This window comes from Pinus tabuliformis, chromosome 1_2, assembly GCF_031772625.1.
Source record: "Pinus tabuliformis cultivar Carrire ecotype Pingquan chromosome 1_2, CPIR1, whole genome shotgun sequence".
NCBI lineage: Eukaryota > Viridiplantae > Streptophyta > Pinopsida > Pinales > Pinaceae > Pinus > Pinus tabuliformis.
The window spans coordinates 311,549,666-311,559,534 of record NC_142298.1 but is presented as its reverse complement, the minus strand read 5'-3'; positions in this window follow the sequence as shown (position 1 = coordinate 311,559,534).

Genomic DNA, 9,869 nt, shown 5'->3' with positions numbered 1-9,869 from the left:
CTGCTTTCTGTTTATTGTGAATCTTAAAGGTGTCTAGTTGCTCACTAAGACTCCCTAAGATGTCAGTTTTGAATTCATCAAGCATGTTGCCAATCTCAGCCCTACTTACTGATCCAGTTGCAGATTTGTTTGCTCTGATGAGAGAAGGATCTCTAGGCCCTTTTTGAGTTTTAGATTTCCCCCTTGAGAGATGGACACATAGCTCTGCTATATCATTGAGTGAAAGTTGAGATATATCTCCCTTCCCCATCATATTCAAAATATCTATCCATTCATCTCTAATGGCTTTTAATAGAAGGGCTTTCAAGGTCTCCTCATCTAAGTTATTCATTTTTGCTCTTTTCAGATTGTATTGAAATCTTTCAAGTAAATCCTCCAAGTTTTCATCTTCTCTTTGCACCATTTTGAATACCTCATCCTTATGATTGGTGGGCATACAATAGTCCAGGTACCTATCCAAAAATGTTTGTTTCATATCATTCCAAGACCTAATGGGTTGAGTGAGTAATCCCATGAACCATTTCAAGGCTGCTCCTTTCAATGTTGAAGGAAACAGTTTGAGTTTTTGAGAGTCTTCCAAATAATCATAAGTTCGACACACGACTTCAAACTCAAATAGAAATGTTTCAGGGTCCTCATTCCTTAACCCATGGAAGTTTGGGAGGACAGATGGTGAGATTTTTTTCATTGTGGCTCGGGAGTCCTCATCGACTATAGGAAATCCGAATGAGTTATCTCCATCCCTATTTCCCCCAATGTTACCTCTACCTCCTCCATTGTTTCCTCCTCCTCCTCTACCTCTACCTCTACCAAATCCAGTTGCTCCTTCCTCTGTCATGGTAGTTTCCCTGGAGACTTCAGAGTCTTTTGGTTCTTATACTAAGGGTGAACGAGAAGGAATTTCTCCCTCTTCTTCTTCAGATGATTCTACTTCTTCAATTACAATTTGTCTCTCTGTAGAAGGAAGGAAGGGATCTCTTTCTAATTCAGATTCGATGGAAGGTGTGGGAGAGTCGACTCCTGCCTCTTGAATTCCAGGAATCCTAGGGCTAGGAGTGTAAGTTGGAGATGATGGAGGTGTCTCTTGTCTATTCCTTGAAGTAGATGGACTTGTAAAAATCGAACTCTTGGCTCTAGCTAAAAACCTTCCCCTAGAATCTCTTGCTCTATGCATGTCATTTTTTTATTTTTCTTCAAGTCGGGCTAATAATTCTCTTTCTGATCTTCCAGGTCACTCTAGGTGCAAGAAGAGAGCATACTCAAGAAACTATTAAACCAACAACTTTCTCTTTTCTGATCCTCCAGATCACATTAAGTGCAAGAGGAGAGCATACTTTGAGAGGTTATCAATTTTCCTTCCTTGAAATTTTCTTGTTTTTTTTTTTTTTTAAGAATTTGGCTACCTAATTTCACTTCCCCGGCAACGGCGCCAAAATGTTTGGTCAATTTAGTGTGATCTAAATTGCTATTTATAATGTCAACCCGGGGTTCGTAAACTGACGAAGTGAAGTGTACTATATGTACTAGATAACCATTTCCTTAGTCTTTTGTCGTTTTTAATTTTTTTAAGTTTGTTTTTAGATTTATCTTTCCCTAATGTGAGATGATGAAAACGTGATAAAGCAAGTAAAATATGGATGATTATGGTGATCTCTAAGTGATTTTCAAAACTTAAAAGAGAGAAAGCTTAAAAATAACTACAATGAAATCAATTCTTCAAAAGAAATAAAGACATCAAACAATGAACTATGACATCGGCCCAGTATCTTTGTTGCTGAATCAAAATGAAAGTGAAATCTACACTAAATGAAAAGTAAGAACAACTAGTCCACACTATTTCAACTCTTCAACTCAATCTTCCTTGTGAAAAGATATCATGAAATGTTAAGCAATGTGAAATCTAAAAGAAGTTAAACTGCATAAAAGAAACTAATCACACTACTTTAACTTTCTTGACCTTTTGCCTTTCAGCTTAATTTACCCTGTGAGAAACAGTCATGAACAAGTCAAGCAATGTGAGATCTAAAGCAAACTAAATCAAGCTATAATGAGTGATATTCTGGTTCCTAATAAAGTGATTTGATTATAGAAAGGAACCGTTAACAGATGAATAACATGATATCTAAAAGCAGAAAATAAATGTACAACTTAAGGAAATGACAGTACTGGAAATCAAAACTTCAGAAAACAAGAGTCAGCGACAAAGACAAGATGATCTCGTATGCCAATAGTTATGGAAAGAAAAGGTGAAAAATTGCCCCGGGCTGCCTAAGAACACCTGCAAAAACACTGATCAGTTGTAACCATAAAAGAGCAGCAACGAAAATGTAAATCAACAGAAATCAAAAGCTTTGTTATGTACAGCTAATATACATGTTGAAATAAAACGCAGCATTTAAATGACAACTGTACAGCTAATATACATGAACAGGAAAAAGTAATGCAAGAGTTAAAAGACAATTGTACAAGGCTTCAGTAACAGAGGCCCTCTGCCACTTCAACCGATTCAACGAACAGCTACAAGCTTAAATTTAAACCAGTCTTCTCATATATTAAACAGCAACGTAAAAGTGCAGTGGGGAAATACAACAGTGTCGGATTACAATACCAAAAATATTAACACCAGAGATTAACTTTTACAGCGTTCATGGACGCATTATTTATAAGGAAAGAAAGCTAAACAGATTAACTAAATCTACGCTATTAACCACGCTGCCAGAGACACGTAAATCCTCTTCAGCCCAGATCTAGGTAACTGTCATCATGTTTATTAAATCTGAGAGGTATGGCTGTTGGATTCACGCTATCAGGATGTCTTCGTGGCTAAGGATTGTGCCACGTAGCTTCACGTGCTCAAAAACAGAGCTACGCAGAGCCATGCCACCGCTGAACACTTCCGTTGACTATCCTTTGCCCCTTGGTTGACCGCAGGCTTTTATGGCCGTGCTGGATGATCTGGAGGGACACGATCCATGTCCTCGACTCTTGTAACTTGCCCATGTGGCTCATTTCCTGAGAGGACACCTGTAGCATGGTGTTTGACAAAACGGCTGCGGAATCATGTGCTGGCTGCAGAAACCTGGGTCAGCTGCGGAAACCTGTGTTGGCTGCGGAAACTGAGAAGCTTCCGCAGCTGTCTGAACAAAATTCTAAACCAAACAACAGTCATCAGCATAGTTAGAAAACCATGTCAAAAGCTCGTTTTTAAACTAAAATACAATGATTTAATCAACTTGGTGGATAAAATGAGTGGAAAAGAAGGCTAAGAGGGTGTATGGAAAGGTGCAGGTTCGAGGCTCAACAGAAACCATTCTAGGGCAACTAGAAACAAGGGTAGAAATAGTCAACCTATGGCTAGTACCTCATCTTCCAACTCATCCATCAAGGGTGAAATTGGAAATACGTTGGAGGAATTCAAAAGTGAGATGCTGCAAACCCTTGCCTTGCAATTGGATACAATGAATATCAGAAGAAAGCAAGAGGAAGCAGAGAGAGCTTTAGCCATCTTTTGTCCTAGATGCACTAGAATGCATCCTAGGAATGAACATTAAATTGTATTGAGGTTTGCTCAGTCTGTGAAGAAAACCACTCCACAGACAGGTGCCCTTCCTTACCTGGACTCAAAGCTGTATACCAAGGCGCTGAAGGGGTCACTGAGCATCTTTACTACATTAACCAAAGGAGACCTCCTGGGCCTAGACCATTTTAGAAGGGTATGCAAGGATCATCCCATGCATATTACAGACCCAACCAAACCACAACTACACCTTCTTGGGGATCCCCTGCTCATCCTTCCTGGTCTACACCCCCTCCTTGGGCCTATGGATATCAATATCATTCCCAGCTAGCCAGCCAGTCACTTCAAACCTACAATCAGCCACAACATCAGTATAATACCCCACCCTAGGGGTGGAGGCCCCAATTCAACAATGTTCCATCTCTATCGCCTCCATCACCTACCCAATCGCAACTCTTGCACTTTGCTCCACCTAGGCAACCCCAGATGCATGCCCATCCAAATCCAAACCCAAACAATAGGCAGGCTCAACAAACATACGGTGGAGAGACATTATACCCAGCTTATGTTGTTGAAATTTAGGAGATCAACCTGAGATTTGGGAGAATTCTCCCAGATAACCAACCTCCTTCTCCACGTAAGGAGGTTGAGGAAGAAAAAAAGGAGAGCAACCTTAAATCAAATCCACCCTTTCCTGAAAGATTAGCCCAACCACACCAGCCTACCCCAGAAGAAATTGAACTTCTGGGAGAATTGGAAAACCTATGTGTAAATATCTCCCTTCTCCAGGCAATCAAAGATGTGCCTATTTACAATAAATTGATTAAGGAGAAGTGCTTTAAGAATCCAGGAAGAAGAAAAAGGGATGCCCCTACCATTAATGTTAGTGGGCAGTTATCTGACTTAATGTTGGGGCAGGCAATATGTCCAAAATACTTAGACCCTAGAAGCCCAGTAGTTGATGTCCACATCAACAGCACCATTATCCCACACACTTTGATTGATCTTGGGGCTACCATTAATGTGATTACAAAGGACACCATGCTCAAGCTTAACCTCCAAGGGTCATTGAGGAAGACCACACTAGTGCTGCAACTTGTAGACCATTCCACAGTCACCCCTAAGGGAATTGTGGAGGATGTGATGGTCTCCATTGATTCCTGGGAGTACCTTGCAGATTTCCTAGTTCTCTAGCCCAAGGCTAAGATTACCGGTTTCCCTCTCATCCTTGGGAGGCCATGGATGGCCACATATAATGCCTACATTAGTTGCAGAGCTAGGAATACGACCATTAAGAATGGGCATATGGCGAAACAATTAGTCCTATACCCTCCCGCGCAACCCTCCCTAGAACAGGACTTACCTTTATTTTTGGAGGAGGAGGAAGAAGATGAGCTTTATTCTGCCGAACTGTATACTTTGGAAGCCATCATAGGAGGAGGACAGCAAGATGAGGATGATTTAATTGAACACCTGCTCCAGAGTCCAACTCCTAGTTCATTACCCCTAGAAGAAGAATAAAACAAACACTGAACAATCATCAAATTGACTTATGCTTGTCCGATTCCAACCCACTCTGAGTCAAAACCATATAATTTGGGCTAGAGAAAACCTTGAAGATTAATCCATCTCTCTCTACTTCAGAGGAATAACGATGCAACTTGTTGAGGGAGTACCTAGAAGCCTTTGCTTGGAACTACAAGGAAATGAAGGGAGTACACCCCTCGGTGTGTACTCACCACATATACATTAAGGAAGGTTGCAAGCTAGTCAGGCAACCCCAAAGGAGGATGAATCCAACCCTCAAAGACATAGTCAAGGAATAACTATAGAAACTATTAGATGCACGGTTCATTTACCCTATCTCTGATAGTGAGTGGGTCTCTCCTTTGGTGCTAGTGCCCAAGAAAAATGGGAAGTGGAGGATTTGTGTCGATGATAGGGAGCTTAACAAAGCCACCAAGGAGGATCATTTTCCCTTACCCTTCATTGACCAAGTGTTAGATGGCATGGCAGGGAAGAAGTTCTTTTCTTTCCTAGATGGATTCAGTGGGTACAACTAGATCCAAATCTTCTTAGAAGACCAGGATAAGACCACTTTCACCTATCCTTAGGGTACCTTTTCCTATAGGGTCCTTCCTTTCAGCCTCTGCAATGTTCTTGCCACTTTCCAAAGAGTAGTCCTAAGTATTTTTGTTGAATTAGTTCATGACGCTATGGAGATATACATGGATGATTTTACACCTTAAGGCTATGATTTCCAAGAGGCCCTAACTAACTCAGGAAAAGTATTACGCAAATGCATTGAGATGAACCTGTCCCTCAGTACAGAAAAATGTGAATTCTTAATGACTGAAGGGACTATGCTCGGTCATTCCATATCTCAGTAGGGACTGCAGGTGGACCCAAACAAAGTAGCAATCATTCAAAGGGTCCCACCTCCACAAAATCAGAGAGATGTTAGGAGTTTCTTAAGGCTAGCTAGATATTACAGAAGATCTATAAATGACTTCAACATGCTAGCCTCTCCTTTTTTTGGTTTATTGGCCAAAGATTCTGAATTTATATGGTCAAAGAGCTGTCAAGAGGCCTTGGACATTTTAAAGGGTAAGGTAACATGTTGGCTTGTTGGGGCCTGACGTAGGTTCATATTTAATTAGCCAAATAAATCCTTGTACTACTAGCCCTTTTGGCAATAGTCCACGGAGCGTGGACTAAGGTCTCACTTGAAGTAGTATGGGGGGGGTGTTGGAACCAGGTTTCCGCACCCCTGAGATGTCTAAGGGTCTGGTTTGATCCTACTTTTCGTCCCTGCGCATAGGCTGCTTCGCGCACTTCCCTGGCCTTTGCACCCTGATATACTTGCTTTCACGTAGCCCTAATCAAGGGTTGTGGGGCTTCTGTGCTGCTGGAGCAGCGCTCTATGCTATTCTCCTAAGTCGTACCCGAGATCTTACTTATCTTCCTATACCAGTTAATTATCTTTGCATAAATGGATGTCTTACATTATATTTATTTATACAACACATTCATATGAGTTCGCGCAGCAAATAAATAGTACACTTGTAGTTTATACCCAATCATACATTAAAACAGAAAAAGATACACAAAAATATGGTAAACTTATCTTTATTAATTCTTCCAACGGTTACAGACTCGACCTGTCCTGCGCACTCAGCTGCAGGGGTCCGCGCACTCAACTGTAGACTACTAGGCCTCTGCGCACTCAGCTGCAGAGCCTTCTCCTACTCTACGACCTAAAGACACACTTTAAACTTCGACTCAATCTCTTAGACTCACCATGCTTTCATTTTATTCCCTATCTCCTTCTTCTACACTTAGGGTCTCGCTCTATTTATACAATCCCATGGTCCACGGACCATGGGTAGGTCTATGAAGCCGACATTACATTACCAAAACAAGGGCGGACAACCCTGTGACTCTATTATGACTTCACGCTCCGCGCCTAACAATTCGTGGAGCTTTTACAAAGGACTTGGTCAAAACTTGGGCTTTAAGCCCCAAAACATGCCTTGGGGGGATTCCATGCCCAATACACCCCCAACACAAACATCGTGACTTGCCCTTGAGTCACTCTGTCAGCGTGAAGATCTTCGCGCAGAGCCCCTCCAATTCTACTCGAACTGTTGTAAGGTCGGCAGCGCACTGAGCGGTTGCCTGCTGGATCTCCTGGACGTGTTTTTCCGAGATTGCGGTGTCGGAACTGCTTCCCTGCATCTGTGCCTGTGTCCCATGCATTTGTGCAATCTTGCCTTCAATTGCTGCTGTGATGGTGAAGGCCTCATTGATCCAAGGTTGAATGCGTGCGTTCAGGACTACTTCCTTATGTCGTGCTGCGTCCACTTGTTCTTTCAGTGCTTTGGCCCGTTGCATCCGCACAAGCCTCTGAGTGAGCGCCACTATCTGTGCAGTTCCTTTGACGCTGTCATACTGCTGCTGGAGTTCACGCACCTCTGTATCTAAGCGATGGATGTTGAGGTCCTCCTGCAGGTTGATGATGACCTCAAATGAATCCTCCAACATTCTGGTGCAGTCCCTCACTGTGCTTCTGATCTCGTCCAATCCCACTGTAAAAGCGATGGCATGCTATTCTCTTACTTTCGGAGGGGTGGATGGCTGTGCCTTAAATCGTAGCTCTGTGATCTGAAGGTTCAGCTCTAGTTGAACCTTTGTCATTTCGTCCTGCTCCTCACGCACCCTTATTGCTAGCTTGTGGATGCATGCCTCTGTTGGTGTGTCTGCTGGGATGGCCAATTCAGGGATGCATTGACAAGCTTTGTCCAGTACCTGTACTAGTTGCCAATTCTGCAAAACCACTTCGTCGCGCTGCAAGCTCAACTTTTCCATGTTGATTCTGTGCTCGCTTAGTACTTGCAGCGCGTAGCTCTCCCTAGCCCGCAGTTTTGCAGTAATCCCATCCTGTAGAACATATAATGTCTCCCACAGGAGTGCAGCCATGTTGATTTCGATACCCTTCAGTGCGCTAATCATAGGGCTGTCGACCTCATTTGTTGTCACCAGTGCCCCTTCCGGTAGCACTATGGTATTTGTCACCCAAGCGTGCAACATCTGCTCTGTTGTAGTTGTCCCTACTACAAGGCTAGTTGAAAGGGTACCAGCCTGAGGAGTGCACACCTGCAACTCCTACAGCTGCGCTTTGAGGGCCCCCAACACAATCTGGTTCTCCTGCATAAAATTCTGGAGGGCCTTGGAGGTGACATCGCGCATTGTCTCACCAATGTCATGCAGATCACCCTCGGTAAGGGTGATCGGGTTAATAGAAAACTTCGATGCCTTGACCTTCTTGCACGGCCCCGTCCACTCGGTCGAGTGTTGGCGCTTCAGCCGTGTTGATGCAGTTTGTGGGTCTGTGCCTTCCTCCTCTTCCTCTACTTCCTGCCCATGCGAAGGCAACTTTTGGGCCTCGCTCGCCTTTGTGCTTTCCTTCTGCGTTGTTGCTGCTGCTGCGGCCTTTCTCTGTTCAGCTGGTGTTTGTGTAGCATCCTGCGCCTCCTGTGCTTCTACTGTCGTTGCCTCCTTCCTTTTCTTCTCCGCCAATTGCGCCATGAACAATTTGGCCTCCTCTTTCTTCCTCTGCACCGCAGACTTTTCCATTGCCGCGATGTTTGGAGCACGCCACTTCGGTGGCCATGTCTCCAGTACGTTAAAAATTACATCATCCATGGCTACAAAGGGTAGCGTTCTCCATTGCTTGGTCAGGTCCTTGCGCACTCTGATGTATATGCTGTGGAGGTCCACTTTAAACTCTACAAAACTTTGCAGGTTGTTGTAGACAGTGGGTGATAACCGCGGCTTGTAGTTGATCCCCATTCTGAGGTTCATCTCCATGAACACCCATAATATCTTACTATCGTGGATCCGGTTTGCATCCTTTATGGCCCAGAGCAAAGCGTACTTCACGGCCTTCGACAGATCCCTGTCAATTGTGGGGAATTGACTGTCCTCCAACAATTCCCCTTCCACGATCACTATGGACAGCAGAAGCCATGCATAGTGGAATGTTTTGACTTGTTCTTAAGCCTCGCGGTAATTCTCCAAGGACTCCTTGCAGAGGAAATTGGACCAGTTAAATTGGACCCCCTTCGCACACTGCTCAACAAGTGCTACCACCGGTGCAGGTACCTTGTCCACACAGCACTTGCGCATAACCTTACATGCCAGTATTTGGGTTGCCACTCTTACTACTTTGTCGTTGGTGCTGGATATGATGTAGCCCCTCTTCTTCTTTTCCAGTTTATATTTTTTCTTCATGGCCTCCGCGATGGCCAAGTCACTTCTTTTCCCCTTTGAGATATCTGCGGGGTCCTCTCCTTTGCATGGAAGCCGAGTGATTCGGTGAATTAAGTGTTCCGTGATGGGGATGGGCTCCTCTAGCCACAAACACCCACCATGCACCAGGCAGAGCAACTGCCTGATGACGAAAATTGTTATTGGGACGCGATGGAAATGTGGCACCCAAATCAGGTTTAGTAACCTTGCCTTTTCCACTCCACGCAACCATTTTCATGGTTCTAATTTGGTAACCCCCGCCATGGTGTTATGCTTAGGCTTCATGAGCTGCGGGGTCTCTAGGTGAGGGAACTTCTCGTGCTCAGTGAGGTTCCAATATTTAAATTTTAAGCTAGCCACCCGTCCCAGGAGCATGCCCTAAAAAATGATGTTATCTAGGAGGAGCAGGGTCTGGAGAGAGCTCTTGCTTTTGTCAAGATCCTTGGGCACTTTAGCCTTCCCCTTCCACAGGGGGATATAGGTGGGCAGCTTTGTTGGAGGGTGCGCAGGCTCAGTTTCCTCCTCCATGCCTTCGTCCTCA